We start from the raw sequence: 10,551 nt of genomic DNA, 5'->3' as shown, positions 1-10,551 counted from the left end.
TCTGAACTCTAACCTTAGCCCTTTCAAGTTAGGATTCTAATGCTGTTAAAATGTGAAAGGGAAATGATACTTTCTTTGTATTTTGAAATTGAACCTCCTCGATTTCTATTTTATTGGATGGATTTGTATTTTCTTTTCTCTTCTCTCTGTCTCTTTTTTTTTGACATGGAGTCTCACTCTGTCCCCCAGGCTGGAGTACAGTGGTGCCACCTTGGGTCACTGCAACCTCCGCCTCCTGGGTTCAAGCGATTCTCTAACCTCAGCCTCCCGAGTAGCTGGGATTACAGGTGTGGGCCATTACACCCAGTTCATTTTTTTTTTTTTTTTTTTGGGACAGAGTCTTACTCTGTTGCCCAGGCTGGAGTGTAGTGGCACAATCTCAGCTCACTGCAACCTCTGCCTCCCAGGTTCAAGTGATTCTCTACCTCAGCCTCCCCAGTAGCTAGGACTACAGGTGCGTGCCACTACACTCAGCTAACTTTTGTATATTTAGTAGATACAGGGATTCACTATGTTGGCCAGGTTGGTCTCGAACTCCTGGCCTCAAGTGATCTGCCTGCCTCAGCCTCCCAAAGTGCTTGGATTACAGGTGTGAGCGACTGCGCCCTGCTATTTTTTTGTATTTTTTAGTAGAGATGGGGTTTCGCCATGTTGACCAGGCTGATCTCGAACTCCTGACCTCAGGTCATCCACCTCGGCCTCCCAAAATGCTGGGATTACAGGTGTGAGCCACTGCACCTGGCCGGGTTTGTGTTTTCTTATGCACGTTATATATTCCCTTTCTCTCTTCCTGTGCCCTCACCCTCACCACCCACCCCCGCCTCCAATGCATAATCACTGGCACAAGCTGCTTCTCTCACCCACTAAACTGAAACTATCATGTCTTTTACTATTTCCAAATCCAAGAACTTGGCCACATTCCCCTGGGACAGAGGGCATAGTGCTTGTCATAGGCACTCAGGTTTTAATAATAGCCAGGAATTATCAATCATTCACAATGCCTCTTTCATCCACCCCTTCCTTCCAATTACTTGGCACATTTGTTTTTACCTCCAAATTCTAAGATAAAGGCATGGAGTAAATTATCTGTGGAAATTAAGTGAGCTGGCTAAGGTCTACGCCCTGTTGGATATATGACTCTGTCTACCATGTGGAGTAGTTGGAAAAGTTAAAACCCAGAGGAAAGGAATGCACTTCAATTTCAAACCAGTAAATATTCATTGGTGCTATGAATATTCAAGGCTTTGGGGCAATATGAGCTTATGAAATCTGCAAATCTGATGGCAGAGATTTTAAAATAGTATTTTAGAATAGTCTCTTAACTAATATCCCAGTCACCATTTGTCCCCTCCTCAATCTAATCTACACAACACTTACAGTTTATATAAATAGTGCTCATGACTTTGGGGTCAAGACTGTGAAGAGTCCCATGTACTCTAGGGAGTTCGGCCCATTTCTCTAGGCTCTGCAGAGCTATTCAAATATTTTTAAGCCCCCTGGAATCAAACGATCAGATCTGCATTTTAAAAAATTATTGGGGTGATATTGGGAGAATGGATTGGAAAGGGGAAGGCCAGAAGCAATCAGGGCGCTGGTGCCATAATCCAGATGGAAGCTGGTGATTGCCTGAAGCAGGGCAGTGGCATGGGAATGGAGAGAAGGGAACAGTGGGGAGGTGACATTAGCTGGAATCGTAATTGATTATTGGGGGCAAGAGACAGTGAGGAGTCAAGGTTGACTACCAGCGTCAGCCTTTGGCAACCAGATGGAGAGTGGTACCTTCTCTGAGTGGCAGGATGAAGGAGGGTGTATGTGTGTGTGTATGGTGTAGATAGAGTCAGTTCTGTAGATATTGAATTTAAGCTGTCTGAAAATAGTAGTGAAAGTCCACTATGGGTATGAGTTTGAGAAAAGTATTTGGATTGAATTTGTAAATTTGGGGGTCACAGGTGTAGATTAGCTGGTAGTTGAAACCTGGGAAATTGAATAAAATGATTAGTAAAGATAGTCAAGGGAGGAGCCCTGGAAAAGCTCGACATTTTAGAGGGAGGTCGGGGAGAAGAGCAATTGAAGGAAACTGAGAAGAAGTGGGCAAGGATGTAGAAGTAGAATTCAGAGTGTGAGGTCCTGATAATCAAGGGGTCCGGTGCTACAAAGAGGCCCAGGACAGAGTTTTGAAGGAAGAAGGAAGGGTTGGGGCAAAGCGTGAAATTCAGCAGAGAGATCTAAACTGAGACGGTGAGCTAAGATAAGGAGATCGGAGGAGTGAGTGGCCGAGACAAAAGCCGAATTTCAGAAGAGTTGAGTGCTCAGGGGTTGAAGAAGTGGAGACAGGAAGTATAGTTAAATTGCTCCTTCAGTGAGTTTGCTAGGAAAAGAACAAGAGGAAACCAGGCAGGTGTCAGGAAGAGGCAGGACGGCAGGCAAGAAATACTTAAAGATATTAGAGACGGGAAAGTGTCACTTGAGTGGAAATGGAGCAAATGCTGTTCCCTACTCAAAACCATCCCCCTCGCTTGTTGGGCCCCATGATGTGTCTGTAATCTCAGCACTTTGGGAGGTTCAGGCCGAAGGATCCCTTGAGCCCAGGAGTTTGAGTCCCAAGGGGCTGAGATTATAGGGGCTGAGATTTGAGTCCCAAGGGGCTGAGATTATAGGAGTGAGCCACTGAGCCCAGCCAAGGCTTCAATTTTTAAAAAAATTTTACTTTTATTTTTTATTTCACCCTTGCCTCTTTTCTTGCTCTGTTGAATCACACCATGTGAAGATGTGAGACTTAGAGCTGTTGCAGCCGTCTTGCAACAATGAAATGATACGCTGAGCTGCATGGTGGAGAGGTCCTGTCTGCTGAGCACGACAAAGCAGAGGACGGTTAGGCCTGGATCCTTGATGGAGCTTGAGGACTTTGTTGAGCTGCTGAACAACCCGAGATCACCTCCCTTTAGTCTTGTTAAGAAACTATTAGCATCTTTATGATTTAAGCCATTGCCAGTTGTCTTTTCAGCTGCATGCGTCCTAACTGATATAGGGTGGTTCTCATATTCTGGATCCAAGGTAATTTAGGCTGGTTTTTAAATGAGATTAGGGTACCAGTAAGACTTTTTGAAATGTTGAGGTAAACCATCTTTGACTGTGGTTTCTTCCCTAAAGTAGCACTCAAGGCCATCATTCTTTAAAACAATACTGATTGTTTAAACAGACCAATTACTTTGCTGTGGGTAGTGAAGATTATGGAAGTCAGGCCTTTCTGCCTTTTTTGGTGGAAGCCAAGTCAAACTAGCCTTCCAAGCAAGAAACACCCATTAGTCCTCTCCACAGCTTCTCATGATTATTACCATGCCTTATTGATACATTGGGAAGTAAACCCTCCTAATCATTGCCATTGGCTACATTTTTATTGTAATATGAGATAAGACTTCGGATGTCATGCTTTTCTCTAGAATTTAAGACAAAGGAACTCTCTAGACTGAGAGTTCAAAAGGCTGAGCTTTTGTCTAGAATGTGAGCCTGATGGTAAAGGAGAGATATTTGCAAGGGAGTCATTGCACGCGTACTCAGCAAGCACAGACTGCTCCTCTCGGGGCTACTGAGGAGGGCACAGGTGACTGGGAATGGAGTATCTGCCCTTGAGAAATTGACAACCTGGGAGAAAAAAAGTCCTCAAAAGTGACAAATAAAAGCCCAAGTATAACAAGCATCATAAAGGATGGATTGGAAAAGCAGGGGATTGAAGGCAAGGAATCTAGTTAGTGAGCTAGTGGAATATTCTAGGTGAGAGAAATCTAGGGCAGTGGCAGGGGAGATGGAAAAAAGGGCAGGATACAGGCGGCCTTGCTGCGATAGAGTCAGCAAGAATCGCCAGCTGATTAGATGTGGGATGCGAGGAGACGGGTGAATAAAAGGGCAAACCTCCTGAAACAACAATGGGAGAGATTTTAACAAATCGTCTGTATTGTCTTCTAGGTATAGGGGGAGGATAGGAAGAGAAGAAAAACATCATCTAGATCACGGTTCTCAAACTTTCATTTAGCTGAGGAATATCTTCTTCAACAAAGCCATCTACATACAGCCAATATTTTTGGGGTAGGGTGTGTTTTTCTCCCTCCCCTTTCCTTGTTTAGGAGTTGGGCATGCACCAGGGTAGGATAACAGAAGACAGCACAATTGTTCTGTGCAATGATTCGGGGAGGTTATATGCAGGGCCAGCTTCATGGGCATGCAAGCCATGCAGTTGCACAGGGACCTGCACTTATAATACTCACTTGGAATTCTTTTTTTTTTTTTTTTTTTTTTTTTTTTGAGACGGAGTCTTGCTCTGTCACCCAGGCTGGAGTGCAGTGGCGCGATCTCGGCTCACAGCAAGCTCCGCCTCCCGAGTTCACGCCATTCTCCTGCCTCAGCCTCCCGAGTAGCTGGGACTACAGGCGCCCGCCACCATGCCCGGCTAATTTTTTTTGTATTTTTAATAGAGACGGGGTTTCACCGTGTTAGCCAGGATGGTCTTTATCTCCTGACCTCGTGATCCGCCCGCCTCGGCCTCCCAAAGTGCTGGGATTACAAGCATGAGCCACCTCGCCCGGCCTGGAATTCTTAATAATTTCTGAACAAGGTGCCGTGCATGTTTATTTTGCACTGGGTCCTCCTGCAAAGGAGGTAACTGGCCCTGAACAGAGGTAGGGAACTAAAGAAACTCGTCTTTTGCAGGCTCAGAGATGCCAAGACAGCCAGGGTGGAAATGCATATGAATGATAATGTCCTAATAGTAGTAGTCTATTTCACAGGGTTGCAGCAAGTGTTGAATGAGAAAATACGTGGAAAGTGCTTAGAACAGTGTCTGGCACATAGGGAATGCTGTGGAAGTGTTTGATATCATTACTGTTCCCTCCTTGTACTGATTCAACACCTGACAGCCTGAAGTTGATTATTCAAAGGGTCGCAGTGGGCTTTTCTCATTTTTGCATTTCTAACCTGTCACTCACCATCCAGCCCCAGGCTTATGATTGTCCTTTGGGGAAAAAACTCCAACAACAATAATTATCACAATAAGTACATAGGTGAGATCACATCCTCTCTTGATCCTTAGTGTAGCTAGCTAGTGCTTCAGGGTGTGTCTGTGCGCTCTGTGTGTCTTTGTGTCTGAGAGGGAGGTTTGTTTTTTTTTCATTTAATTTTAATTCAATTAATTAGAGGCTCTCTCTGGTGGTTTCATTTTTTTTTTTCCTTACCTGCCTTTTTGGTTCATATAGAGAGGACCCTGGAACCACCTGCTTCCTCCCTGCCACTGCTTCTCCTCAGGTCCCCAGGGGAAGCCAGGATCTAAAGGATGACTGTGTCACCATTGTCATCAAGATAATGGCTCCCTCCCCTGCTTCCCTCCACTCCCATCTCATTCTCTCGAGCCTGTGGAGTGTTCAACCTTTGTCCTTCGAGTATAACCCTTTACTGGCGATAAAAAATTAAAATACTGGCTCAACACCTCTACTCCACGAAGCTGTTGTCTTGACCAAAGTCTGAAAGCTGCCCCTCCTACCCCTATTCTAATCTTAGACATTCCCAGCACATTCTTAGTAAAAGGGAACTCTCTCTCACTGTCCTAGGATTTTAAGTCTGCAAGAACTACACATTTTTTTTCCTTAGCAGAAGCAGTTGTACTTTTTCCTGACAACTTTGCAAGTTCCCCATAAATTTGGAAATTCCCTTCTTCGTTACAGCTCTTGATAGATGCAGAAGAAGCCTAGTCTGGTCCTGTCTTCTCTCCTGACCTGCTGTGTAACTCTGGGGAGTTAGCTTAAATGTTTCTGGGCCTCAGATCACAAAGATTAACTTGACTGGGGACAGACTGAAGGGTGAAAAGTGTTTGGGAATGATTTATTTTTAGATGACCTTGGGAGAAGGGCTTTACAAATGTCTCTAAGGTAAGAATAGCCATTTGGGGAGTTACCAGGCCACTTAGATTCTCCCTCTTGAAAAAATGAGTTTAATAATTTCCATTGCTAATTTCTATGTCCCCACCCTTTCCTCCAAGCCTGCCTCCACCCTCAGCTGTTGATTGATGGAGTAGATGTGTTCTACTCTCCCTCCCACTGATGCACACACTTCTGGGAGGCCCTATATAAATAGAAGCCAGAGGCAAGGCTGCAGAATTATTATTATCATTATGATGATGACTACGTTTTCAGCATGAGAAACAGGAAGTGAAACTGACTAAAATGCCCAGTGATATGTGGCTGACCCTGTCTCCTCAGCTGGACCTAAAGGCAAAAGAGAAACTGGCCAAAGAAAATTGTAGCCCTGCCACAAGCTTTAACAACTTCTGGTGGGGTGTGTGTGTGTGTGTATATGTGTATGTGTGTGTGTGTGTATATGTGTATGTGTGTGTGTGTGTGTTACAAGGAGTGTCTTTAAATAAGCAGCTTCTAGAACTTGTGATCCTTCAACCTTATTTTTATGCCCAAGCTGACTCTTCATGTGATATCCTCAGGGTTTTTCCTTACTACTTCCTTCCCCATTTCCTAGAGAGAGCTTCTCACGGCTGTCAGAAGATGTTAAAGGAGAAGTCCAGTGATTAATTACTTCCCACTACACATGCCTTATCTGCCCAGGCCAGGTCTGAGCTGTGTGCCTTTCTTGATCACCGGGTCTGTCTCCAGGGCAGACATATTCCCTGGGCCCCGGAGGCCTTTCTTCCCTCTCCCTTCAGGGGGCCATGTTTTCTCTTCTGCCTCACTGCTTGAGGCTCCATCTGCTTGGTTGATTATTCATATCCTTTGTCTTTTTCAGGAATCGATTATGGATAAATGGTAGTTAGAAAACAGGGCTTCAGGGCTGATGTAATTATCCCACTTTGACATTTCCATTTTCAGCACCATGGCCTCTGGAAACACTGAAACAGTGAAAATGACCTGATTTTCATACTACCTTGTTAGTTCAACTTCCTAGGGAGAAAAGAGCAGGCAGCTATGTGGGGAGTAAATGAACCAAGTTGGTGTTTCAGAAACACCTCCTCATTTGGACAACATTCTGAAAAAAAAATGCATAGGAAACAGAAGAGAAAAAGGCATCTGTGGGGGGATAGCAAAGAAAGAGAAAGAAAGAGCATTTCAGCTGTGCAGGGCATTGGGCTCATGTTCTGGTCCCTGGGCCCACATCTTTTTTATGGCTTTCATACCAAGATCTCGAGCTAGATTAATAGATTATCGGAATTTTGGGTTGGGAAAAACATAACTGTCTTATTCTCGCTATGATTTTTTCTGAGCCTAGAATAGGGGTCCAGCGAAGCCCACCCAGGGGCTGGGATGGAGGATGAGGATCATAACAAGGTAATTGATTGAGGAAGAACAACTCTAGTATGGAGCTTTGTACCCCAAATTGCAGCAGTTGTAAGTCTTACTCCCTGCACAGGAGAACATGGTGGCTGAGAAGACAGGTGTTAGGTCCCGGCTTCCTGCATTCAAATCCCCACTCCAGGCCTTTCTTTAAGTTGCTTAAATTCACTGGGCCTCAGTTTCCTCATCTGGGCCCCTGGAAGGATGTTAGTAACACCTACCTTGCAGGGTTGTTTATGGGGCATTGATTGAGTCAACACCTGAAATCACAGGCATTGCAGGAACATAGTAAGTGCTCACTAAATGAGAGCTATTACCGTGACCTTTTAAATTTGTCTTTATATGCCATTAACCATCCTCCATTTCATCCATCCAGCAAAAATACAAATGCCATATTCTGTGACAGGCACTGGGCAAGTCACCAGGGATAGACACAAAGTTAGCAGAATGTAAATCTCGGCAGAGGGTTTATCCCCTCTCCAGATTTCTCTTATTTCTTAATCCAGAGCAGAACACATAACAAGTTTGAACCCAATTTTCACTGTTCCTTGGTCCTGTTCCTCACTTATTCTCTCCATTTGCTTTTTCTGCTTCCTTGCTCTTTCTTTCCCAACTCTGTAGGAAGATAGGCCCCAGGTGTCTCCGCCAAGGAAGGTCCCTGGAATCCCGCCAGGCTCTTCTAGGACTTGTCTTGGTGAGGGAGCCTTAGGAGGGGCAGGTCCGCAGGGAAGCCTGCTGCTCCTCTCACTCAGCAATCCCTCTTGGGCCAGGCTCCCCTTCCCAGGCCCTCAGCTCTCCCACAAGATCTCTGGGGAAGCTGGAAGAGGGCCACTAGGCCCTGTAATAACCACACTTCTTCATGGTAAACAAGAACCAGATTCCTGAGGAGTGACGCAGGCGGGAGCTCTGTGGCTGAGGCAGCTGTGATTATACCAAGACATGAAGAAACACCTCTTGCTTGGCCTTCGCCTGCTTGGGGAAGGCCCAGGGGAGAAGCTGCCCACGTGTCCCTCTTTGCTACCCTTCTAGTCACTCTTGGCCTGAATTACAGGGGCCTTGGCACCAATTGGCTCTGCAGACACAAGTGGGCAACCATCAGCCCCGTTCTCCCAACCAGACTAGGTTCCTCCATCATCTCTCCTTTTCCAGGATTTTCCCCACCCTCTCCCCTACTCAGGTGTCTGACTCCCACCCTTGGCTGTCATCCTGCACTCCCTGCGCCTTCCTTCTTGAGGGAGAATCATGCATGTCCCTCATCAATGCCAGGTGAAGCCTTAGGTTCCTGTGCAGAGGCCTCGATCCTGGGTACCCAGGAATGAAGCTGCCCTGAAGGGGCACTGGCCCACAGGCTGTCAAAGCTGGTCCAGGGCCTTCATCTTCACAATGTGACTTCTGAGTGTAGGATCAGGTCTCCTGGATGTTTAGACCAAGTACAGTTCTTGCTAGTTCCTAGATGGAAGGTTGAACTGGCTTAAATACTTGTAGGATACACAAGAAACTGGGGTGGAGAACTGGGTGGCTGAGGGCTTGGGTGGCTGAGGGCTTAGTTGGCCAGGGAGACATTTTACAAGATGCCCTTTAGGGCTTTTGCATTTTGTACCATGTGAATGTATTACAAATTTTCAAAAAAAAGAATTCTGTGATCTTGTAAACCTCTTGTATGTCAGATATAGAGAATTTCTGGCCCCTGTCCTCATGGTGGAAGGGACAGTGGGATAGCTGTCTGGAAAAGGCCTCATTTGGGTCGGACTTCAGGCTTAGAAGGGGCTGACAAAGGCAGGTGGCTGCTTGGGTTTGAGATTTTCTGGGCATCTGAATGACTTAGAATCTTGCACGAGGAGGGTAGTGTTGCTGAGTGTGATGGTCCTGGAGGGAGGAGGATGGGCCTGAGCTTCTGTCCAGGCCTAGAAGTACATTTGACTTTTTGTGTCTATGAATTTGACTACTTAGGTACTTCAGATAAGTGGAATCATATAATATTTGTCTTTTTGTGTCTGGCTTATTTTATTAGCACAATATTTGCAAGGTTAGTCTATGTTACGGCAAGTATCAGAATTTCCTTTTTTGTTTTTGAGATGGAGTCTCGCTCTGTCGCCCAGGCTAGAGTGGTGCATATATACATATCTGTTTCATTCTTTTTGGTGTATCCCCAGAAGTGGAATTGCTAAGTCATATGGTAATTCTATGTTTAATTTTTTGAGGACCTGCCATATTATTTCCACAACAGCCGCACCATTTTGCATTCTCACCGGCAGTGCACGAGAGTTCCAATTTCTCCACGTTTTAGCTAACACTTATTTTCTGGGTTCGTTTTTATTTTAGTAATAGCCATTCCAATAGGGATAGCCTTGAGAAGGTTTAAGCATGGCGCCCTGGGGCTCGTAAATGGGAGAGATATGTGCAGGAAGCCCTCATCTAGAAGGTGACATTTGACCTGGGCCTCTAAGCATGGGCAAGAATTCTCCAGGTGGAGGAGGAAAACCACATAGGAGAAAGGCTTAATGAAAAAAGGAACAGAGAGAGACAGGAAACTGCATGGCCTGTTTAGTGGCAGCAGGTGGTTAGCACGAGCAAGAAGATAGGGTTTGCAGGGGAGGATGTCAAGATGTAAGGCGAGAGGCAGATTTAAGGGCTAGAAATTCCTCTCAGGTTTTGGACTTTGGTCAATAGGGAGCTATTGGTAATGTATGTGAAAGTGTTGTGCAAACTTCAACACACTTTATAAATATAAGAATTTAGAATACAAAGGAGAGAAATGTTTTTAAAGAAACAAACTGTGGCTGGGCATGGTGTCTTACACCTGTAATCCCAGCACTTTGGGAGGCCGAGGCAGGGAGATCATTTGAGGTCACGAATTCGAGACCAGCCTGGCCAACATGGTGAAACCCTGTCTGTACTAAAAATACAAAAATTAGCCTGGTATGGTGGCATGCGCCTGTAGTCTCAGTTACTTGGGAGGCTGAGGCACAAGATAGAGAATCGCTTGAACCTGGGAGACGGAAGTTGCAGTGAGCTGAGATCGTGCCACTGCACTCCAGCCTGGGCAACAGAGCGAGACTCAGTCTCAAAAAAGAAACAAAAGTACTAAGATCAATGCACAATGCCTATTGTGTATTACACAATATGGAAGTAGTGTCTGGCGCCCATCTAGGAGAATCCTGGGTACCATGGTGCTGGCAGTGCCCCATTCCCTCCCTGTCAGCTCCCAAATACAAGGCTAACCAAA

Source organism: Symphalangus syndactylus, chromosome 19, assembly GCF_028878055.3.
Source record: "Symphalangus syndactylus isolate Jambi chromosome 19, NHGRI_mSymSyn1-v2.1_pri, whole genome shotgun sequence".
Classification (NCBI taxonomy): domain Eukaryota; kingdom Metazoa; phylum Chordata; class Mammalia; order Primates; family Hylobatidae; genus Symphalangus; species Symphalangus syndactylus.
This window is presented reverse-complemented; position numbering follows the sequence as displayed.